We start from the raw sequence: 25971 nt of genomic DNA, 5'->3' as shown, positions 1-25971 counted from the left end.
TGGGACTAATGTAGTTTGTGTTCGGGGAATCATAGAACCGTTAAAAAATAATTAAAAACAAAATCGATCAACAGAAAAGGGGTTGTCCGCTATCATTACATCGCGAGACCACACACACGCTTGATGATGCGCATTTTTTCCACTACAACAAAACATAACTTTTGATCTACTGGACCGATTCAGATGATCGACATATCAAATTAAAGCCAATAAGCTAGTCTTGTTTGAAAAAATGTTACACTCTGAATAGAAATGGATTTTGTTTTCGTAATTATTGATTATACAGGGTTCTCCATTTCGGGCTTCCGAAAGTATACAGCCCTGCACTGACAACCGTTTGACATTGCTGTCAACCAAAGCGTCATATCGTTAGTTGAATGTCTGCCATACAATATGGATCGTTTTAGCATCGCACAACGTGTTAATTTTGTTAAATTATACTATAAAAATGATGAAAAACCGGCAAATGTTTTTCGAGCATTACGGACGGATTTTGGTCGTCATGGACGGCCTACAGAGCACACAATCGCTAATGTATTGCGTAAATTCGAACAAACTGGAGCCGTAGCGGATATTGTGAAACCTGTGCATCATCGTAATGTGCGTTCGGCCGAAAATATTGCTGATGTTGCTGCCAGTGTGGAGGATGACCCGAATGTTTCGATTCCACGGCGTGCTCAGCAATTGGGCTTGTCAAACACATCATTGTGGCGAATTTTGCATTTGGACTTGCACCTACATCCATATAAAGTCCAACTGGTACAAAAATTAGAGCGTGGTGACCATGGAATGCGTCGGGCATACTTCGATTGGGTGAACGAACAACAGCAGCAAAATGCTGAATTTTCGCATTAAATTTTCTTCAGCGATGAGGCACATTTCGAGCTCGGTGGCTATGTGAACACCCAAAATTTCCGTATATGGGGCTCAGAAAATCCACACGTGATTGTTGAGAGGCCATTGCATCCGCCAAAAGTCACTGTTTGGTGTGCATTATGGTCTGGTGGAGTCATCGGGCCGTATTTCTTTGAAAATGAGGACGGCGAGACGGTAACTGTGAATGGTGAGCGCTATGGCCGCATGTTAACCGATTTTTTTGCCACAAATTGAAGATATGGATACGGATGACATGTGGTTTCAGCAGGACGGCGCCACGTGCCACACAACACGACCGAACATGGCCATATTGCGAACGAAATTTGAGGGACGCATAATTCTGCATTACTCGAGAATTAATCAAACAAACGAACCCAAATTTGGCATGTAAAGGTTTTAGGGTGCAATAAATGTTTTTACGGTGGTTACATACTCCTCCCCTCTCCAAGGGGGGCTGCCATACAAATGAAACACAAATTTCTGCATTAGTCGAGAATTAATCAAGCAAACAAAACCAAACTAGGTATATGGAGGTTTTAGGGCGCAATAAATGTTTTCACAGTGGTTAGACACTCCACCCCTCTCTCTAAGGGGGAGCTGCCATACAAATGAACGTCTGACGTCTGACTACCTTTCGTTGTGATCTCTGCAGAACAGTTTGAAGAAAAAAAATCGACTTACAAACGAGGTAGGGACTAACGTAACTAATGGTAATATTCCAATACGATGAGCCATACAGTAGATTATGTGTTCCATTACTTTCTGTTCTCGAAACCTAAGAAACCTCGAAACAAAAGATTCTTGAGTGCTTTGAAATTTATGGTTCATCTGAAACCTTAAGATTTCACCGTAGAAATACCCTATGCTGGTTTTCACTTCATGGTTATTTTCTTGCCGAAGTTCTAAGAGCAACCCGCTTCGTACCCAAAAAAAAACATCAATCCCGCTGCCCATCACTGGCAACACTTCTCCCGCAAAGATCGCGCGGCCGGCCAGCCTCCGGTCAAACTGGCATACACGATGAATTCTCCTCCGTCACAATGAAAACAACGCATCGGATCGGCGGCTCCTATTTTTATCGCGTTCGTTACTTAATCTAGAATTCGGGGGACTATTTTAAGCGATCGGTCACTCGGTGGTCGCTCGGATATCGCCACCCGATCGCCCGGGTGGGCCTAGCACGAACTTGGGGCTACTCTGCCGTTAAATTATACCGGGCTGTACGGCCCGAGCACGGCTCAGTCGGCGAGTTTAGCTCATCGGATGCGTGAAGTCAGCAGGAAAAGGTGGAAAATCTCCTCCCCCAAACGGAGCACTAAGGCAGTTGTGAAAATTTGAGTGAAGTGAAAGTAAGCAGCCTGACTTGGAGATGATTGAATTTATTCCATATATAGTGTTGACGGATGGTTTCGTGGTTGGAAATCGGTGATTGGGAATGACCGCAGGATATTCCACTGGAACGGGTGGAATTCCGTTGGATGGCTCACCGATAGGGCAGTTTTTCCGCTTGAAAATGCAGTTTTCACCGTGACGACCAGTGGTGTGTCATACCTTGTATGGCAAAAATAGCTTCAGAGTGAATATCTTAATCTCAGCTTGTTGCATATCCTTCCACTGAAACATACGTTGTATTACTCATCGCTTCGGAATTATGAACGATTGTTCTAGAAGAAATTTAAGTCTGTGAGCGTTTGGAAAATCGTGGCGGCGGATGAAAAATTTTCTGCCTCAATGCCATTCGAATTTTCGAGGTGAAACGAGATAATTGGTGCATGCGTGGGCAGAACAATGGATCGGCGAAATGGTGAACAAAGATCTAGATGACTGTTGGAAGTGGCTCCAAGAGCACCTGAAGGTGTATGGTACTGGATTGAGAAAAAAAAAACAGTTGAGTGAATTAGAAGGATGATTATATAACGGTTAGCTCGCACGATTTTCCCTTCGTCTTGAGGCTGAGGCAGTGTAAACATTGAAGAAACCGAGACTTACTGTAATACTATTCAAACGTAAAAATAGATATTTCGAAAAAGTCTAAAAATAAAAGAACAGAAGAATTTTCCCGCTCGCGGGCGTTTTGTTCGAGATGATCACTTGGTGTGATTTGGAGTGACGTCTTCGACTTACAGTTGGACACTTCATCGATGTGATTGTGAGAATTGGCAGTGCCAGAAGCCAAAGTTTTGTGTGGATGAATGTTTGGTATTTAAATAACCCTGAGATAATTGGAGCGAGAAGGCTCGGAAAAAAAGAATCATCTGAGAAGTGATTTATGAATCGTGAAAGTGTGCATTTTCGCTCCCAGAGGAAAGGAAACATACGTACAGGAAAAAAGTGTTGGCTAAGAAAATAAACGGTACTGAGTGAAATCCCCCCTAAACTGTATCGGATGAGGAATGTGTTTTTTGAAGCGCACCGTTGCCGTGAAATTGTTAAATGTTCTTCGCTTCCTAGTGGTTCTGGCACTGGAAAAGTGTGGGGAAACTGTAGAGATATATTAGCTGCACACGAAACCGTGTCAATAATTTCGGTGTGGACTGTGTGCGTGAAGTGTCGGAAAAATGTGCGTGGGTGTCACGAGCGAGACTGCGTGAACGGATGAGTGCCGAGGAGCGGATTCGGATTGGCCCGATACGGATGGAACTCCCTGGAATAAGTGTCACCCAATTCATGAACGATGAACGATTAAGATGAACTGTGGTGGATTAAGTTGTGTCCCTAATATGGGTAATTCCACTAACAATTTGGAATGGCAGGAGGTGACATTGTACCAACGAGAACAAAAATGATATTTAAGTTTTGTGATTATAATGATTCGAGGATCATGTTCACTTTTAAAAGCACTTCGCTGCATGGAGGACAAAAACAGTGACTCGATTCGTTGTGAGATAAAATGCACAATGGACAGGAATGGCAAGTCTTTGAAGCGTTGGAACCCATCACGGCACAGTGCTTCACTTAGAGCAACATCTTCGTAAACAGTTTGGAGCGCTTTGGCTACCGTTTTCTTCAAATGAAAAAAGACGGCTAATACTTTCCGCAAATAATATTCTGTGGCCAGAACAAAATCACTAATGTATCTAAACGGTTTGTTTACTATAAATTCCGTCAAATATGTTCCGAGAATTCATGTTTTTAAAGAACATGTAACAAGAACAAAAAAAGGTCGCGCGGGTCCAAATCTGGAGAGTACGGAGAATGGGGCAGCAGTTCGTAGTGCAATTCGATCAATTTGGCCGTGGCGACGGCGGAATTTCCATTTTTTTTCCATTTTTCTAAAATCCACGGACACGCCCGCTTCCACACACGGTCGAAACAAAACTACGAGTCCGTCAGTTTTACCGTCAATATTTATTTCAGCTATGAATAAATATTGATGGTTTGCATTCCAATCGAATCGGAAATTTTCTCATTTTTTTTTAGGTAATTTATGTATTACGGTTCCCTAACCCATAAATGAAATTAAGGAAAATTGGAAGAATACACATTTTCCTATCGTGTCCTTGTGGCCGAGTATGTATGAGGGAGGAATAATATTCAAATATCGCTGCTGATAAGGCAGGCGTAAACTGATCGCTCGAAATGCAATTGCAGCATTCGTTCTACGGACAAAGTGGGTCGAGATGATATTGCAACCTTAGCTCTCCCGTATTCTATTCATTGAGTATAAATAAGACACTCGCGATTTCAAAACACAGTATTTACAATTCATCAGTCATCTAGCTAGCGACCAGACAGCAGCGAGTCTTTCGAACAACATTTCTCAAGGCCGAGTGTTTAGTTGAGTTTTCTAAATTGGTCTTATTCAAGGCTAGAGGCGAATGAACTGATGAATTCGAAAGATAAAAGGTGTATAAGTAATGCTGTTCACTAATTGACTCAAAAACTTGTTTCAATATCTTAAAACTGCTTCGACAGCAAACTATTCAAAATCATAAAAATCTATAAATATAAGTACAGTGGAACCCCAATTATCCACGGAATAGTCGGGCTAGCTCACCGCGGATCACGAAAATCGCGGATAACACAACAAATGACTAAAAATGAGGTGCAAAAAAAATAGAGATATTTCAGTATGAAAATACTATTTTATCAATACTGGAATCATTGAACTATCCATCTGTAAGGTCGTGTACACCAGTAGTCAAATAATGTGAAAGTCAGGACCAAAACAGAAGAACAAAAACCTACCACTCATTGTCAAATTTAGGTTAGGTTCATAGAATTACTATGGAACTCGCTTTCGTGGATAAACCGCACCGCGGATTATCCGCTCTCGGATAATGGGGGTTCTACTGCACCTGCATGAAAGATCATCTTAGTCAAGATTTGTCGATGTATGTCGTTGGCTATCAGCGAAAGTTCTCTAAATATTGTGCTCGCCCTGGCCAATTTCAGTTTCTATTTTGCTACTGTATTGAAAATTTTTATTCGCCACAGAATGCATCTTTAGAATATGCAAGAAGCAACCATAGTGAAGAGCGGAATCAAAACAGAAGAGAAATATTAAATAGGAGATACGTCATCGGTTTTCATATTGTGGAGATTGTACGAATTGTTGATTTTATGCGTTATGCGTTATCAAATAGATAACGGTAGTGTATCATGAATCAACCGAACACAAACCCAATCGGCCATTTTCAGGGCCACTAAAACTTTCGACTAAAGAGTTATTTAAGAATTTTCGATGCATTCCAGAATTCTATTAAATATTCATGTTTGGCTGAAGAGAGCTTCTGTGAATTCAAGAGTGTGTTTGGATTTATTGGTGTATTGATGTTGTTTTGATTTATCGAGGGTTTAAGCCTTTCGCCTCAGTTTATTCGCCTCTAGCCTTTGAAAAGACCAATTTTAAATAACAAACTAAACACCCCGGCTTTGAGAAATACTATTTGGAAAGCCTTTCTACTTGGATGACTGATAAATCGTGAAAGACTGATTTGTGTTTTTTCAATTGATCAGTCATCTTTAGTGATTTCACTGTTCTCGGGTTGAAAGTGACGTAAGGTATTTTTCAACGTTGAGAGTTGTGTTCTTCGGTAAAAAATTGAAGTTGAAATTTTGTTTCGATGGTATTGCTTTAGCCTCCGCAGGTACCACATTATAGGTTCGGTTCGGATTTTCTGTGACCGTTCTGCGTCTGCTGAGATGTTTCGTTGGAGATTTAATTTTGCTGGGAGATACTGAAAAACTACTTAGATATTCAAGAAGTTCAGTATTCCAGTTTCAGTGCTCTAGACAGCGAGCGATCAACAGTACATGTTGATTTTTTTTTTTTATCTTCGCTTATTTTTCGTCGGCCTATTTCCGCCACTTTTAGTGCCAATCACCGACATCAGGGAGGCGACTCCACCTGTTCCTACCTATCAGACTCAACAACTCATGAGCCGGGCCAACTTCTTTTACTTCCGCTCCGAAGGAAGACGTAACCAGAGATTTTTCGCCTCAGAAAATCCCAACGACGCCAGCTGGGATTGAACCCAGGCCGATCGGATTGTGAGGCTGTTACGCTAACCATACAACCACTGGCGCCGTCTTACATGTTGATGCTTAGCATTAATTTGACAATCTACTCAAATTGCGCTCTTCACTCAGTGAAAGCATTCATTTGTCGACCCTTGTCATTGCTTTCAAATATTTGTATCATAGAGTTTTGTTATTATATTTCTTCTATGTTAACAGTGCGGTTGTGTATAGAAGAACACCCTTCTTCATTTGTCTTTTTGTCTTTACGGCCAGCGGCACCATGACTAACACGTGTTTGTGGCCCTTATGAGAAAAAGGTTGAGTACCGCTGTTCATGTCTTGCTTGCGATGAATTTGAAAATTGAGCTATTTTGGCACTAGTCGTGCTGCGACTTTTCTCATACCCAGAACATCAACCAATATACGGCGAACGGTTTCGTGAGATACTCAATTCACGGAGTGGCTCTCTCAAACTTAAATGATGAATTCCGAACACAATTACTTTTATTTTGTCGATGCTTTTATCAATTGAAGAGGTGGATTGAAGTCCTTGACGTGGCAAATCGTTCATCTTTTCTTGGCCGTCTTTGTATGCCTTGTACCATTCATACACCTGTCTTTCGACATAGTTCAGTATTCTGCAACATTTCCAACATTTCTACACAATGTCTTTGACCATTAGAATTATTCATATCAAAAATCATCGAGCAAAAAAATGTTAACTTGTTCTTAATGGCGCTGTAAACAAACTGAATCGCGCTCAAAAATGACACTAACAGTAGAACCATCTTAAGAATAATAAAAATTAATGACAAATATTCAGCAGGAAGATTTAAAATTACAAATTCCTGGTATATATTCGACAGAATATATGTTTAAGCTAAATTTATGACATTTTGGCTGTGTCGGATTCGACAAACAGCGAATCCCTGGGGCACGAAACCCACTAGCAATTTACATTCGTTAATCAAAGCTGTTACTTCGTAAACAGTCATTGTTTTTCAAGAGCTTCTTTTCAAAAATCGATCAACCGCTTGGTCGTACTTTGTCCCCAATTGATGGGTTAAAAACTATACGGATACGTACAAACATCAAATTCGTTTCCTGTGTTTCAGATCATATCAGCCGATTGACGTTTAACATGCCGGACCAGTCAAAACGCAAATGTCGATAACTGGTCTTCTTTTCGCCCAGTTAGTGAATGTTCACTGTACTATCTTTGACGCTCCACGAAATCGTAGAAGGAAGCTCAATGCTGTCAATGCGAATTCGCGTTGTCGAAGATGTTTAGTTACCCACATTAAAATTCAAACAATAGGTGTGAACTTTCCTGAAAATATGCATCTAAAACAAATTTTTGGCTATTTGTTTATTTATTTAACCAGCATTCGTATGACGTCGCCCGCTGTGCAGTCGGTTCTCCAGACTTCAATTGGCACGCAACATGCACGCAAAAAAAAATTCTTATATAAAGTTTCTTTCTATTCAGAGAATGTTTTCTTTGCGAAGGAGAAAACTAAGGATTATTTAATCAGACTTTCAAAATGTGCATGAGCTCACAGCCTCTGAGTTCATGCAATTTTTGCAATGCGAACTAAGTTTCAAGTTAGTTTCTGGGAAAAAAATTATCAGAGGTTGTGTTCAAGACATGACCGCATTGTTGACGTAGAACTACGATGTAGTTTAATTCAAGTCGCTTGTTTATAACTGCGGATATTATTTTATAATGCTACGAAAATTTGAAATAGTCATTCTACCAGTTTGGTCGCCCTGAAATGTTTTTTTTTATTGTAGAATCATTTGACGATAATTGTTTGATGATTCATTCTTGTGTTCGCAGAACAATACATGCTCGAAACAAGCGCAGCTGTCATCCTTAGTAGAGAAAGTTTTGTTACTGGCAAGCGAAACCAGATCACAATAATAAACTCTATCTGCACGCGAATCAAAATAAATTAATGACTTATTATAACTTATTGAATAACTTGGTATTCCCCAAATATTTTTTTTGGTGCACAACCTTAACACCTGATTCACCATAGCGTCAGTTCAATGCAATGTCAAAGGCACCAATGTCAAAGGCACCAACGAAGCCTTTATGACAGAAAACAAACAATGTTATCAGCTTGGAAAAAGGCTGAATATTTGCCTCAGCAGAGATTCATTACAAATACCCTAGCGTGAATAATTCCCTCCCGCTATATTCCCTCCTTGTTTATATTTATTATTGGGGTTTGGGTATTGGGGTTTCAGCGTAACGAAGATGCACTATTTTTACGTACGGGTTATGAAGCACGCACGTACGCACACCAATATCCATATATCGATGGCTTGAAGCAACTGAATATACACACTTATCTCTGTTTTGCGCTTTTCTCTGTTAATATTGCCAGTCTAGATTAGTTCAGCTGTCATCATTCGTGGAGAGAGTTTCCCTATCGTCATGCGAAATCAAATCACTGACAAAATTACAGAACATTTAACAATGCAATGGCGTCAGTTTGATGCAATGATTGCAATGCCAGATACATCAGTGAGTGAGTAATTAGGTCACGTCCACAGTCCGTAACGAAGACATGTGATGGCGCAAAACAAGGAAGAACAAGCGATGTTCATTGTTTCGTATCTAGAACGATACTGAAAGTTTGCCTTTCCTTCCTTTCCTTGTTGAATTAAAGAGACTTTAAACTTCTTCAGTTCATTCGCCTCTAGCCTTCAAAAAGGCTTTTGGAAAACTCTACTCTTTCCTCATATTACTCCTCCACCCCCATTGCCTTGAGAAAACCATTCGATCCCTCGCCGTCCAGCTCGCCCAGCAACGGTGTTGTCCAGTCGGTGTCCTCACGAAGAATGAAGTTTGTTCCAGCAAGATCCACTGTTTATACTCTAGACAAATATTCCCCTTCGTTCTTTTTCTTTTCCTTTCTTCAGGGAGACTTTACATCTTACGATTTCCCCTTCGTTGCCGCGATAAGTTGCTCGTTATTGACAGCTCTGTTCGGGAAAGCACATAAATGGACAGAACAAATGTATGAGGAAAAGGAAATGCTTCCAATTCATCAATAATGTATAGCATATCTTACAAATCTTATGGAATTTCTGATTCGTTTGGTGTGCTAATCGTCAGAATCCGTTCACGGCAAAAATAGTTATTAACGTTAACTTTATTTCATAAAAACGTGACCTGTTTTCTGATTGATGAAAGACGTAGTTTTACGTCAAAAGGCACTTATACAAAAAAATTACTCCTATACTCGCGTCGGTGTGTCAGACCGAAAGTGTTAAAAAAGTGACACACGTCCCTTTTGTACCAACATATTCGATACGCTACACGATAACGAACGACGAATAACGAAGCTAGAGAGAATCGCAAAGTCGTAGTGTTTATATTTTCTGAGAACTGAACGAATTATTGATTTCTCGGTCTGACAGACCAATGCGCGAGTATAGGAGTGTTAAACTTTGTGAGGAACCACAAGATATGCGCTCCTAATCTCAGAAGACTCCAGATTACCAAGGTTTTTGGAGTTCTAAGATTCCTGGGTGCCGGAACTCGAAAATTATATATAGTAAACATTATCTTTCAACCCAACCCATGACACCCATTACCAGAATATTGGAATGTTTTAACACAATCCGCGTCTTTGTTTACTTTTCCTTGTTCCGTGAAATCAAAACAAACATTTTTGCGCGCTGACTCAATCGGTCCAAAAACACATGTCCAAAACATTTTTTCAAACATATCGTCAGAATTGCACGGCAGGTAATCAAATAGGGATAATCAAGTGTAGTGGTTTTGAAAACTTAACTGATAAACGTTAATAACTATTTTCACTGTGAGCGAATTTTCGTGATTTGCATACCAATCGAATCGGAAATTCTCTAAGGTTTGTTTGATATGCTATACATTACAATTCGCTAATCCCTAAACGGTTTAAAATTATGAAAACTGGAAGAACTTCCTTTTTTCCCACACATTTGTTCTGCCGATTTGTGTGCTAATCCTACCCGTATTTCGAATGCTTATAACTCGAACATTTATTAACAGATCGGAAAGATGTTTGCATCAATCAGTAGGAAATATTTCTAAGCGTCTATCACAAACAATAAAATGTTATTCTTCATGAGATGAACAATTGAATAACTTTAAAATGTCAACCGCCCTAACTGCCAAGGGTTGATTGGCCCGATTTACGGTTTCCCCAACACAGACTTCTAAATAGAAGTACCTGTGGAAATCAGCTTTGCAAATATACATGTAAATCGGGTGTATTTTTGTTCCCACCGAGCTGTGTTTTCATAACACGGACTTCTGGGGACTTCAATGTGCCTGGGGGAATCCGCTTTATCAAAACATGCAAGTGGGGGTATTTTTTGGTGTTGAGTACTTTTGTACTCGCTTGTCGTTGTGCAAATCGGAATATGTTTCCCTAAAACGTACTTTTAAACTGAGAAGCCTGGGAAAATCGTAATTTTAGATACTTGAGGTGAATGAACTTTCGCGGTTCGAGAACTACGTAAACATGAGATGTGCAATAATTTCAGAGAGAAATGTAAACTGACTACAATGAGCGTTTGACAATTTTTCCGTTCACATATTTTGGTAGTCCCAGGCATCATATCAAACGTAAAAGGACGTAACGAAGAACATAACCTAGTACAAACATTTCGATGCATTTCAAAATAATATTCGAAGTGGTAAACAAGTGGATTGCATAATATAACTGCGTAGTTCTACGTCGAAAATATGCGGTCGTGTCCTAGATACAACCCCTCACAACTTCTTACTATTTTAGACTCCCTCTTCTCTACATAACATGTAACAAATTATCATTTGCATGAAAATGTTTAGAATTAGTTGGATTTATTTCTTAACAAGTTTCCACAAGCCATCCCCTCCTCCCTTTTTGAGTGCGTTACGTAATGTATTTGAATGATCTTATAAACCTCATTAAAGGGTGTGTCACATCAAATTGCATCACGGAAAAAACGCTGTAGAAATTCGCCCAGTAGACCGATCCTTTTGAAAATTTTAGACAGTAAAATAAAAACTATTAAACAACTTTTGGCATTTTCTTTTTATTCATATTTCGAGCCCAAGCCCGTATGCTCGCACCTTCCTCTTTACCCCGTCCATAAGGTTCTGTACAACGTCAGGTTGTAGTTTTTTTTTGAACAGAAATCCATTTTCTCTTGAAGTCCGCCTCCGATTTAACAACTTTTGGGTTCTTCCGGAGGGCCTGCTTCATAATCGCCCAATATTTCTCTATTGGGCGAAGCTCCGGCGCGTTGGGCGGGTTCATTTCCTTTGGCACGAAGGTGACCCCGTAGGCTTCGTACCACTCCAACACGTCCTTTGAATAGTGGCACGAAGCGAGATCCGGCCAGAAGATGGTCGGGCCCTCGTGCTGCTTCAATAGTGGTAGTAAGCGCTTCTGTAGGCACTCCTTAAGGTAAACCTGCCCGTTTACCGTGCCGGTCATCACGAAGGGGGCGCTCCGCTTTCCGCAAGAGCAGATCGCTTGCCACACCATGTACTTTTTGGCAAACTTGGATAGTTTCTGCTTGCGAATCTCCTCCGGAACGCTGAATTTGTCCTCTGCGGAGAAGAACAACAGGCCCGGCAGCTGACGAAAGTCCGCTTTGACGTAGGTTTCGTTGTCCATTATCAGGCAATGCGGCTTCGTCAGCATTTCGGTGTACAGCTTCCGGGCTCGCGTCTTCCCCACCATGTTTTGCCTTTCGTCGCGGTTAGGAGCCTTCTAAACCTTGTATGTACGCAGGCCCTCCCGCTGCTTGGTCCGCTGGACGAATGAACTTGACAAATTCAGCTTATTGGCGACATCCCGGACCGAACTTTTGGATCACGTCTAAACTGCTTAACTACGCGCTTGTGATTTTTTTCACTGACGGAGCATCCATTTTTGCCGTTCTTCAGCTTCCGGTCGATGGTTAGGTTCTCGAAGTATCGTTTTAGTACTCTGCTGACCGTGGATTGGACGATTCCCAGCATCTTACCGATTTCCCGATGTGACAACTCCGGATTCTCGAAATGAGTGCGCAGGATTAATTCACGACGCTCTTTTTCGTTCGACGACATTTTCCAAATTTACGAAAAATTGACAGTGAAGCATGGCCAACGTGATCTATACACTCTTATCTGGTTATAAGCGAAAGCTGAAGATATAATTCCTAAAAATTTAATTTCTACAGCGTTTTTTCCGTGATGCAATTTGATGTGACACACCCTTTAGTGGGCGCTTCGAGTGGCTCTACTCTAAAATGAAAGCGTCAAATTAATTTATAGTAAGTGGTGACCATTTTGTGTGTTTAAGACTATCCTCCCCTCCACATCTCACGTGTACCAAAACCTTGTTTTCCAAATGTCATTCCTTCAATTTAGTGTTTCATAGTGTTTCACATGCAGTGTGAATCCGCATTTTTATATCGAAAGTCATCTGTTGTACCTTGTATATGCTGCAAACAGATTTCAATTTAGTGATTTAGTGATTTTTTAAGATAACTTTCAAGTTGAATTTCGAAAAATTCGTTTCAACTTGCCCCGGTATACCTTACTTATTTTCTATGATTACAATTCTCAATCGAGACTCAGAGGTACTCGTGACTATAAAGTTGAGTCTAAAATATTTTCGCTGGTTTCAATCTCTAACCAGTAAATGGCACTTGGGTTCAGCTGTGAGCAACGATATTATTAATAAACACATTGCACATCATCCAACAATTTCACCATGCTTCATTGGACACAGGTTGATCAAACGAGCAGTGATTCATTAACCCGCGAAAATATCACAATCCTGGGACATTATTTCGCGACACTCGACGAAAAAAAGTGATATAGCACACTGTCCTCGACCGGCGGCAGTCATTCAAAAGCATCCTAGAAACCGCAAGCGAATGATCGTGATTAATTCCTCACTCTGTAGTACAGGGGAAAGTGTTCCGCTGCGGTTGCAACAGACCACAAATTAAACCAGATCTGTGCCGACACCCACCCACACAAGAAAAAAGAGAGAATGAATTTGTAGAAAGTGTGAATTCTCTCGTTGTCGGTTTCAAAAATAACAATTACCTAATAATTATATTTGCGTCCAACAATGGTGCATGTAGCGGGATACACACGTCACAAACTTGCGATTTTTGGGAGGGAATATTTCAAGCTTATTGTTGCGTTTGAATGTGGGTGCATTTTCCGAGAAATTTATTCCCGCATACTGTTCATGATGCAATCATGTATTATTGGAAAAATGATCAATTTGTCCTGTGATGCGTTACTAAAGGGCAACCTACCTGGATTAAACCATGCGTTTTATCCGTGGCCGACATGGACGAGTTTAATTTCCGATCGCCGCTTGCGTCGTTCGAACGGATCATTTTCTTCGCCTCACCTCCGCAGAATTTCAAGGTAATCTGCATTGCAAAGCACACAAGTCATCATTCCTATCTGACCCCTCACGAGAATAATTTTAGTCCGCAACGGTTATTCTTGGACGCCCACCTTATCCGCTGCTCGGTGAAAACACATTTTCCTCGTACGACTGAAACGTGGAAATAAATTTAGCCATACTGGCGGCATCGGTTAAAATTTATGGCCCTCGGCGGTTAAAATAAGTAACTTCGCTTGGATTATGAGTTGTCTTCTCCGGTTCTGGTTTTGTATGACGTATAGAAATCGCAATATCATGTTAATGCTGTTGATTTTTTCGAATATTTCCTGTCTCTCTTGCTCTCAAAGCACAGCAAAATGGTGTTCTATTTTCGGCACAGCATCCTCTAGGCTTAGCAGCTCCCAGTCCCGGTTGATGGGAGAAATGTAAACAAATCATATTTTTTATGCCAAAAAGTGAACACACAGAGAAAATTAACCTTTCCCCAATCGGAGCACCTGCGTTAGTGGTTGGAATGAAATTTAGCGATGCTTCGATTTCTTAAGTCTTCGTTAGAATATGTTACGAATTCAATATTACCGCATCGTACTCTACACGTAAAAAATAATCCTTTCAATATTTGTTGCCAACGTTCTCATTATGTGTATCACTTGTTTGAGTTTGATTTGAAATGTGTGTAGCATAAGGATCAAGAATTTAATTTTAGTCTGCACGCACTTTTTTGTCGAAATAAATTAATTGAGCTTAAATAATACACTAATTATACTATCGTCTATCAGTTTTACCCAAATGAGCCCATATTTTCTAGAGGTTCCAGAAGAAAAGATCTTCACATATTGTTTCATAGTAATGTCATAGGGCTGGGAACGTAATTTTGATTTGCTCGAATAATATGATAGATTCATGGTTTATTTCACTATTTTATGAACTACTTATAAATGCTACACGAAGCTGCGAAGGAGATTGTAATGGGTAGATTATTTCAGATACAGTACCATCTCGATTATATCACGATAAAAAAAAAAAAAATTTCGCGTGATATAACGGAAATGTGATATATTTCAAACAGGCATTTTTTTAAATTAAACATCTTTTTCTTCACCAATAAAATTTCTTTTTTTTTCGTGCAACGTGCAAAATTTGAAAAAAAAAAATATCACAATATTTATGACATGGGCAAGGAGACATATTGCGCTGCTAATTCAACGAAGAAATAGACTTTTCACACTTATGTTTTGAAAACGTGATATGAGCGAAACAATTTTAGTGATAAATTCGAGAGTGATAAAAACGAGACGTGATATAAACGCACAGTGATACGTCACTGTAAATGAAAATCGATCTTCTTAAAACAAAACGGTTTTACAGGATCCAGTATACTTTCAGTTTATTTTTTAAGTGCTCTTCCTGTTTATTAAAGAATATTATGGGCAACCATGCATACTTGAAATTATGGGTCCTATTCCAGAAAACGAGACGAGCAATTCGTCTCGTCTCGTCTCGGCTTCCGTCACTGTCGAGATGAGCAAAATATCCTATTCCAGTACATGAGTTTTATTGGAATGTTTTATTTGGTAGATTGGAGCTAAGATAAGATCAGACAATTGGCTTCTTACTCTTCTTCGTCGTCCAAAAACGAAGCCATGACAAGCCCTATAGGGTGTTTTATTATGTCTAAGCACGATTTTGACATGCCCCTGCTGCGTCCATATGACGTTTGAACAGCTTATTTCCACTGTGTGTTATTGCTTACAGTTCAACTTAGAATTCTGTGTATTGTGAGCGCCGGTTTTCATCACTTTCGTGACAATGCGAAGCATTTCCCCGGAAAAACGAAAAATGATCGTGCACAAATGGTGTACTATAGCAGGCGTTTCGTTGAGTCAATTGGCAAAAATGGAAGGTTTAAGCAATAGAGCCGTGCGAAACGCGATTCGGAAGTATGGTGAAGATTACAGCTTTCAGGACAAGCCGAAATCTGGGCGAAAACCAGGTCCGGTAGACGGAACTTTGGACTGGAAAGTCTTGCGTACCAGTAAGAAGAGTGCCTCAGTTCGGGATGTGGCCAAAAAAGTAGAGTCACCTCTCAGTACCGTCTATCGTGCCAAGGTAAGATTAGGTCTAAAGACATATAAGAAGCAGAAAAAGCCGAAGCGGAGTCAAAAACAAGCCGCATCCGTCAAACCAAGAGCCCGAAGGTTGTATGATCAACTGCTTTGTGGAAAATCGGTGTGTGTAATAATGGACGATGAGACCTATGTCAAGTTTGACTACAAAACGCTTCCGAGTGATCAGTATTACACGGTTAGGGATGGCCAGACTGTTGACGAGGCGGAGACATCAATTTTTACCGAAAAGTTCGGTTAAGATTGGTAATAATGAAACACCCTATAATTCCATTGTGAAAAAACACATACATATAATTCCTTCACATTTCCTTAGTTTAAAGTTAGTTTATCGCAAGATTCATTAAATTCACTATTTCTAAATTCAATACAAATCCAATGCTATTTATTTTTATTGGCAACACTGAAAAAATCGACTTTGTTTACAAAATTTATCGGAATCAGCTAATCAGAAATCAGAATGACTGACAGAAATTTGGTTCGTAAAAGACCCCTATTGTCTGATCTTATCTTAGGACTGGAGAGACTTCAGTCACTTTTTCTCGGTATGATCAGTGATGTCAGATGAGAAGACACGTTTTTTTTAAATTTAAGAAAAAGCACAAACATTTTTAAAATTGATCAATCGATACTCTTTTCTCAGTGCCAACATTTTAAAAACATAACAAAAAGGAATAAGCTTCATATATCTTTTGGATTTATTTATATTTTTGACGTAGGACTACGGCTTGCATTAAGGATGCCAAATCAGAAAACAGGTCACGTTTTTATGAAATAAAGTTAACGTTAGTAACTATTTTTGCTGCGAACGGATTTTAACGATTTACAAACCAATCGAATCGGAAATTTTCTAAGATTTGTTTTATATGCTATACATTACAATCCCATAGTTTGCATATGGTTTAAATTGATGAAAATTGGAAGCATTCCCATTTCCCCATACATTTGTTCTGTTCATTTGTGTGCTTTCCCGAACAGAGCTGTCAATAACGGGCAACTTCTGCATCCGCTAGAATAGAAACAACGAAGAGGGACAGCGAAAAGCGAATATTTGGGAAGTAAACTCCACCCTTGCATAGTGAGTAAACTGTCGCTGGCGTATAAGTGTTGCATCTCTACTGAGGAAAATTCTCAGAATCTTTCTGCGCCCGAAACAACAAAGGTCGCTTATTCTACTCGTTTTGTGTTTTATGTTTTCCCTCGAGCCTTGAACGCTAGCGAATATTTCACATGAAGTGTGTTTCGATGTATCATTTTTATCGCTGCAACTATGTGCATCTGTTAGACGCGTGTTGATGCTTGTTGGATGGCGATGCACGGAAGATGTCTCTCGTTAAATATCCAGTGCAATGCGTGCATTGATATAAAGAAAAAAAGTGACATATGACCAATTAATGTATTGTTGTCGCAAAGGCAAGAAAGAATCGTTGCTTGTCGAAATGATTCTACAAAACCATGCAATCCATAAAAACTTTTCAGGTTCCCGTGAACTTTTCACTAAAGAGTTATTTATGGAATTTTGACGTATTCGCAAATAATATCCGAAATGATAAACCAACAAATTTAAAAACAAAAGATTGCGTAGCCCTACGTCCTAAGCGGTTGTGTCTCGGATACAACCCCTTGATTTTTTCTCGAGCATATAGTTTCATCACTTATACGTTTTGTTATTAGGGATTAATTGGAGGGCAATGTTTGTTCACCTAATTAACGATTTATCAGGAAAAGTTTTGAATCTATATGCATGCATTTCCAATAAAGTAGTTGTTTTGAATTACTCATTCTCGTTCAATATGATGTGACTTTTCATGCCGTGTTAATATATCAAAACAGTCATCTGGCATCCCTGGAAATGAGTTCAGTGTTTACTTTTAATTGTGTTGTTTGGAAAATGACCATTTGAAAATCTGTAGAATCTTGCAATTACTGAATATAATTTTATGGTTGCAGTACATTGCTTATGCAATACTAGTTTAGCTGTGGAACAATTTTTGAAGATAAAGGCCTGACAAAAGAATACAGATGCTTTAAATCAAAAAGATGAATAAGCACATCAAACAAACTAGACGACTCGACTGATCGGCGAGCGCGGCCAAACGGTCGTCGAGCCAGACGAGCTACTCGTCTGTTTTAGTCGAGCTCGGCTTCTGGAATACGAATACAGACGAGACGAGCGCTCGTCTTCTCGTCTCGTCTTCTAGAATAGGGCTCCATGACGACGATGTAGGTAGCTACGACATTGACGTAGATATACGTCTTTAATCTCTATATAGGAGGGTCACTCTACGAAAAAAAGTTTATCCTCCCCCAGTGAAAAATATGATTTCTTCCAAAAAACCCTCCAGGAAATGAAAACACGGTTAATTGTTGTTCAGTTTATTATTGTTTATGTCAAAACAAAGTCAATTAATGCGAGTTCAAAATAAGGAAATTTTTTTTTTCATTTGAGACATGATGTTAAAAAAAGAGTTGAAAAATAACGCAAAAATGTATATTCACCCCTCTGGATCACATAGTTTTAATACTTCGTGTGACCTTTGGCTTCAAGAACTGCTCGGTATCGTCGTGGTATCGACTCAACAAGCCTAGCGGTTGTTTCTGGGGTGATTTGAATCTATACATTTGAGCTTAGCGAAGATGATTTTCTTCAACACTGATTTACACCATCACATTCACTAGGCTGACAGTGAAAATTGTGACGAAATTGGATGGTGACATCAGGTCCAGCCGAAACGTCCTTTCCTAGAACTGGGACTATTGCCAAGATTTCGACTGAATGCCAGTTGCTAAATTTCTAATAATAGTTTTCAATTAATACATTTAATTAAATGGTTCCACGTCGGTACAAGATGAATGCCCGGGGAAATACAATTATTTGAGTTTTCATATTTGTTATTTGACTTTCAAGCTGAGAAAAGAATAAAAATCTCTTTGGTGTTTGAATAGAAATGTGAAATTTTTTTTTTTTTTTTTTTTTTTTTTATCTGTATTATAGTGATTTTCAACTCATTTGGCTGGTTCGTCACTTTTTACTTCCATTTTTGGAAGAATGTCGGGAGTGAGAATTGAACTCGTGACCTTTAGCGTGAGAGGCATGGATGTTACCACTACGCCAGATCGCCTCCCGAAATGTGAAATGTTTATTCCATGTTTAAAGAAACAACGACAAAAAAAAGGCATTTATTTTTTCAAAGATCGATTCTCTGGTACCGATTAAATCAGTTAATCGATTCCTATGCCGTTTAGCAAATCAATTCGCCAAGATCGATCATTTTTCTGAAGATTGCCCAATTCTAGTGGCAACTATATTGCCACCAACCATTTTAATTGTTTCTTTTCTTTAACATAAAATCATTACTTCTAGCCTTATGTATAGCAGGGCCCGAAATCTTTAAAGATAGAAACTATTCTAGTCAATGAACTATTCAAGTCAATGGTTATTCTAATTGACGTGGCTAATGAATGCACATCTGCCTCTGTCTTAAATCCACACTTTTACTCCCACTGGAATGAATCTTGTTACCCGCGTACACAAATTTATTTTTACGTTCATCTAAAATGAAATGAAAATTTGATTTTCGATGCAAAAAAGTAATTACACCATGAATAGACGGTTTATTGTCTACCCACCGTGAACTCAAACCAACGAATTTAGACAGTTATCATGTATGCTATAAAGGTCCTCGCGTTAGTATTAGTGAATAGCGTGCAGTTTGGGAGGAATTCTAAACAAAATTTTAGTTCACTTTGTTTCCGAGTTCAATTTTGTGAAAAACACATACAGAAGAACGGTTTTACATCAATAAAATTCACAAATTTGTCAATGTTTCTGAACACAACACTGTACGCGTTTTTATATGTGTGAATAATTTTCGTGTATGACACAGATAATCTAGCTAATCTGTAGTATATGTCAAACCATGATGAACTCATACATCGATACATGCATACGTGATACATGAGAGAGGGAAACGAATTCATTTTGGGGGGATTCACTCCAATATATATTGAAGTCCATTTGACGGGGAAGAATAAAATGCGATGGTCCAGTCGTAGAGTGAGATAGCAACTAAACGCTCTAATGACTGTTGGATCATGTTGAAGGAGAAACTGCTGGAAGAAGCGAAAACTCATTTCCAATTGAATACAAAGGCGAGTTTCTTCATAGTCCGTTTTAGTAGTTTTCTTCAGCAAGAGCAAATTTCCCGAAACATCATTGAAAAGCAGTTATTATTTTGAAGTTTTCTATACATATGAACTGTTTAGGACCTGATGGGTCTGATCATGAGTTTTATGAGTTGCTTTTGTTGAAACTAATATAAAAAAATCAAATATAAATAAATTATGTTTACCATCAAGTGTTTACCGCTAGACGGGCAGTGGCAGCTATATTTACTAAATGTTTTAAATTGTTTTGCGTAATGGAAAAAAAATGATGAGCACGTAAACATATCGTTGTATTGTAGTTTGCGTTGATTACGTTGATTACGGCCAGTTGTCTTTGAAGGAAGCCACGATTGCTTAGTTGGGGTGCTCCCTTGGCCGAGTGGTTAGCGTCATAACTAACATGCCGGGTGTTCGGGTTCGATTCCCGTTCTGGTCGGGGGAATTTTTCGTCAAAGAAATTTCCTCCGACTTGCACTGTGATCACGCGTATTCTAGAGCTTGTCACTCAGAATGCATTCAAGGCGCTTTTTGTACATCTGCACATTCCTAGCAACCGCATCTTTGTGAAGCTGGACAATATCTCGGCAATATCACGGTAGCTTTTGCCAGTTTTGTGATGTTCAATAATAAAATTTCGGATGGTGATCGAAATTTGTGCTTTTTGGGCATTAAGCTACAAATAATTTCCAGTTTTGAAAACGAAACTGACATTTTGAGCACGAAAACTTCAAGAACCCTAAGTGACAGCTAGACGCAATGTTTACATTCAAGAAAGTTGCAGAATACACACGAAAACTCAGTAAAACACACTTAAATCGTAGTATCCGTTTGGCGGTGGAATAACTATTTTTGCTTAATTCTTCGCCCTTTTTCATAATTTACTACATAAAATCTCATCAAATTAACCTGATGTTTACCATAAAAACAAAACAAAAAATTAAAAGGGGTTGTGCCTAGGACACGACCGCATTTTGAACGTAGAACTACGGAGCTATATTATTCAATCTCCATTTTTATTACTTCGGGTATTATTTTAGAGTGCATCGATAATTTTGAAGAATTAATATAATTTTATAAGGATGTTTTAGTAGTGTAGAAAAAGTCTTAGTTTTGTATAATCAGCTTAAGATGAATGAATCATCATTCATTCTTCCCCTTGCGAGAACAATACGACGAGCACGAGAATAATGAGCAAGCATCGCAAGCGTTATTTTTATTTTTGATATTATAGCTTTAACAGTTATCGTGGTGGTCTTTTTCCATTTGATTCATACACCACCACAGGTGATTATATGTTTGTTCCATTACCACCACCCGCGTTGATGACATTGAGCTTCGTTTTTCGAGCTTGAGAAGTGACAAAGGCATATCTGGATTTTATGGTGGAATGAACACACGTCTAAAATGAAAATGAAAATCTCCGTATCAAATTTGTATTGTATGTGAAAGAGTAACACGTTTTCCGCATATTGTGGAAAATTATCATTTGAAATATGTGTAAGGTAATGTTTGTATGTTATAATGAAAAGTTTTCGTGGAACTATGCACAAATGGATAAGTAAGGGTCAGGATGCTATGTTTCAAGTAAAGAAATAACATTAACTAAAATTTTTTATCAAAATTTGAACAATGTAAAACTGCCTTCGGGGGATGATGGAGAATATGGAGAATAACTTTCCGGATATCGCTGCTAGACTTCGACACTGTACATCTGTCAAGGCGAATTATTCCACATTTCTAATAAATTGAACATCAAAACTGCTTTGTGGAAACGATTTCAATCTACATCAAAACTAACGTACGTACGAATCGGATCTTCTACAATAATTAACTGGTGGAAAATCGTCAGAAGCTGCCAGTGCTTTTCGTTAATTTGGTTCCGTCCTCACTTTGTGGTTGACTTTCCACTCAGATATTAGGCCGTATGAATAAAAACAAAATTCACCTTTACTTTACTTCATTCGAGCAGTTGAGCAGTGAGATTAAGTTTTTACTACGTTTGGTATGAATAAAACAAACAACAAAGTATTTACTTTTCGAAAATGGAAGTTTAGCTGATTTCGTATGAATAAAACAGCATTGATCAAGTATTTACTTCGTTATTATCAAGTATGCTCATGAGCATACTTTGGATCTGAAAACACTATCATTCGTTTTGATGTCATATCCGATTTATGTTTAATGCTGCTATCTTGCGCTTGAAGTTAAACAAGTTAACGATCCGCATTGATGGCATTGAGCTTCGTTTACTAGTTCAGGAGAGCGTAAAAAAATTGATTGATTTTCAGGCGGAATGAACACGTTTTTAAAATTTAAATTATGAATGAAAAATAACCTTTCCGTACCAATTTGGCATTCTGTTTAAATGAAAAACACTTTTGTTTGTGGGTGGTGAAAAAATCTTGTACGATATTGTTTTTGAAGACAACTTTATATTATAATGAAAAGTTTCAGTAATGATGTTGGACATGTATAGACAAAGGGTTAAATAAAAGTCGGAAAAAAGTGTTTTAAGTGTTTAAGTAACATGATGTGAACATATAGAGATAGGGGCCCAAACTATGGTCCCTAATTGAAAGTCGCCACCAGACGTCGACACTATTCTTTTTTCATCGCGAATTCACGCTTTGTCCAAAAAAAAACGTTTTGAAACGAAACCTAAACAATCAGTTAATAGATGTTTGACAAAGTAAAAACTATGTTCGAATTCGAAAATCAAATTAGTAAAGTAAACTTTTATTAATACGGATTCAAGTAAATACTAGGAGAGTTTACTTTACTTGGAAACGGGCAGAATAAGTAAATACTTTGTTTTATTCATACGACCTATTGACCACAAACACTTTTGCTCCTATATTCCGCTTAAGGTGGAAACGAGCCCCATCACATCCCACAGAAAGAAAACTATTAGGAGTTGAAAAGGAAACTGGATTTTAATAAATGCAGTGTATGTCCACATTCCATTTTTTGGCACGAAAAATTCCCCATATGCACCTTCATTGTCGGTGCAAACTTTGATACAGAGAGCTTCCTCTTCTTCGAGGTTGTATAGTAAATGTGAACGGAATCTCATGGCTGTTTCGCTATGTCTTCCATTCGTTACATTCTGGCATCGAGCTGTATATAGGGGAACTTTGGGTAAGACGCACCGGGTCGGTAAACAAACCACCATGAAAAATCATGGAAAACGCAGTAATCGACAGTATTTTTCTGTGCTTACAACTTCCTTTTTTCATTATAAATACAATACATTTATTGTAGCACCAAAAACCACGTCTATCTTCATAAAATAATAATATATTGATAACTGCATGATTTCATGCAACTTTGGCCGCTTCTGTCATAAGACATTTGGAGCATTTAAAACTTATTTAATTTTACAAACTCCAATACATTCTCAATTGTTACCAGAGCTATCAATTGAGTTTCAATAAAAAAATTGGAAATTCATTTTTTATATCAAAATGCAATTTTATAATCCATCTCATAATGGGGCACATCGCTCCAGTATGGAGATTAATAAAGAGTTAGTCTGTTCCTGTGTTACCAATTCACTCAGATATTTTCTGCTATTGTTTAATACCCAGATGGTTTCTGAAAAGCATGAAACCATTTTCACATATCTTTTCTTGTATTATGTAATAAGAACCAGAACGAACAAAATTATTTCAATGTCTCTGACTACTAAAATCCATCCATTATTAAGAATTATGGCAACCTTAGAATAAAAACAAAAACTCATAAATGCAAAGGCCAAACGTCTGGTAGCACATTTGTGAACAGCGGCACGTAGCGATATATTTATGAACAGCGGCACATATTGATACGCTTGTAAACAAAAATATAGGATTCAAAATTCTTTGGCGTTTTCGGCGTTCGATAACAAAAATGCCTCGAAAATTCGAGATCATCTGATGATTCTAACTGGTCCAAACATAACGGAAGCGGAAGTTATAAGCAGCGAACCAAGAGTTGTGCGTTTTGGACACGCATATGGGCATCTTACCTCGCTTATTTGAGAATGGTGTAATATGAATGTGTTCAGAATTCTTGTTATTTCTGTTGGTTTGCCTATTCGTAATCGTTATGGATGTGAAGATGTGTTGTGGATGTGAAGAAACGTTGAAATATGTAGTAAAAATACATGTATCATCCTGTTTTGTTTAACAGGGGCGTCTTGCCCGGACTTCCCCTATATGTGTGCGAAGTCAACATTATCAATAAATGACGTCCGCTCGTTGTGCTGTGCTTGCTAGCTCGCTCGCGACTGTGATTTCAAATCGCGGATGGCTTATTTATACCAAATAGGTTGAAATCGGGCATAAACGAATATATTAGTTGCTCGTTATTGACGGTACGGGTAGATAAGCACACAAATCGGCAGAACAAATTAATGGAAAACTGGTAATGCTTCCATTTTTTATTAATTTAAACTGTTCAGGTAATAAGGAATTGTAATGTGTAACATATCAAACAAATCTGAGAGAATTTTCGATTCGATTGGAATGCAAATCATCAGAATTAATTCTTAGTGAAAATAGTTATTAACGTTATTTTTGTTTAGAAAATTATCAGTTCAGTTCCCTACACAAATTTCACAAGGCAGCACTCACGGTTATAAGACATCTAATCTGCATAAACTGGTGATATTATTATTATGAATTACCACAGGCAATGTTCCAGACAAGTATAATATCGCCGAGGCAAGAAACCATCGATACAAGAAAACCAGAGAATGTCGAGTTTTTCGTGTTAATGTTGGAATATCTAGCTGATTTATTTTTCATGACTTCATTATTGAAAATAGAAAGTGTTATTAATTTCTGCTGCCGTTATAACTCTTACAACTCAGTTCAGTTCATATAACAAACGGTTTTTCTAGGGTCGCCATTTGTAAATGAGTTAAATTTACGAATTTCTGGACAGTTATAAGAACCTTACTCAAAAACAATTGCCCTTAAAGTCCTACGTCTAATTTCCGTCCGTGCCTCTAGGCACATTCATTTCTATATTTTTTCGGGAGCGAACAATATCGTATCGGTGTAACACTATCTGGGTGCAGTTTTGCTGAAAATAGCTTGATATCTAAAAGAAACTATTCAAATCATCAAATAATAATGAGATTACACACAATTTTTGTGTTCGTGTTCTTGTAGCTGAATATTGATACTGAGCAGATTTCGCGGGAGCGTAGATTATTGAAAATAGTGAACCATAAAGGGCGTGTCACATCAAATTGCATCACGGAAAAAACGCTGTAGAAATTCGCCCAGTAGACCGATCCTTTTGAAAATTTAATACTATTAAACAACTTTTGGCATTTTCTTTTTATTCATACTTCGAGCCCAAGCCCGTATGCTCGCACCTTCCTCTTTACCCCGTCCATAAGGCTCTGTACAACGTCAGGTTGTAGTTTTTTTGAACAGAAATCCATTTTCTCTTGAAGTCCGCCTTCGATTTGACAACTTTTGGGTTCTTCCGGAGGGCCTGCTTCATAATCGCCCAATATTTCTCTATTGGGCAAAGCTCCGGCGCGTTGGGCGGGTTCATTTCCTTTGGCACGAAGGTGACCTCGTTGGCTTCGTACCACTCCAACACGTCCTTTGAATAGTGGCACGAAGCGAGATCCGGCCAGAAGATGGTCGGGCCCTCGTGCTGCTTCAATAGTGGTAGTAAGCGCTTCTGTAGGCGCTCCTTAAGGTAAACCTGCCCGTTTACCGTGCCGGTCATCACGAAGGGGGCGCTCCGCTTTCCGCAAGAGCAGATAGCTTGCCACACCATGTACTTTTTGGCAAACTTGGATAGTTTCTGCTTGCGAATCTCGTCCGGAACGCTGAATTTGTCCTCTGCGGAGAAGAACAACAGGCCCGGCAGCTGACGAAAGTCCGCTTTGACGTAGGTTTCGTCGTCCATTACCAGGCAATGCGGCTTCG

General features: G+C 38.7%; 1 protein-coding gene across 1 annotated transcript in view; it reads left to right on the top strand.

The window, feature by feature from the left end:
- Nucleotides 1-2090: 2090 nt before the first annotated feature.
- LOC129763140 (twitchin) overlaps nucleotides 2091-25971 on the top strand; it is an 85161-nt gene continuing 61280 nt past the window's right edge. The window contains exon 1 of the mRNA XM_055761941.1: nucleotides 2091-2225. The gene's annotated coding sequence lies outside the window, so the exon portion shown is untranslated. The remainder of the gene's footprint in view (nucleotides 2226-25971) is intronic.

Source organism: Toxorhynchites rutilus, chromosome 1, assembly GCF_029784135.1.
Source record: "Toxorhynchites rutilus septentrionalis strain SRP chromosome 1, ASM2978413v1, whole genome shotgun sequence".
Lineage (NCBI taxonomy): Eukaryota > Metazoa > Arthropoda > Insecta > Diptera > Culicidae > Toxorhynchites > Toxorhynchites rutilus.
This window is presented reverse-complemented; position numbering and strand designations above follow the sequence as displayed.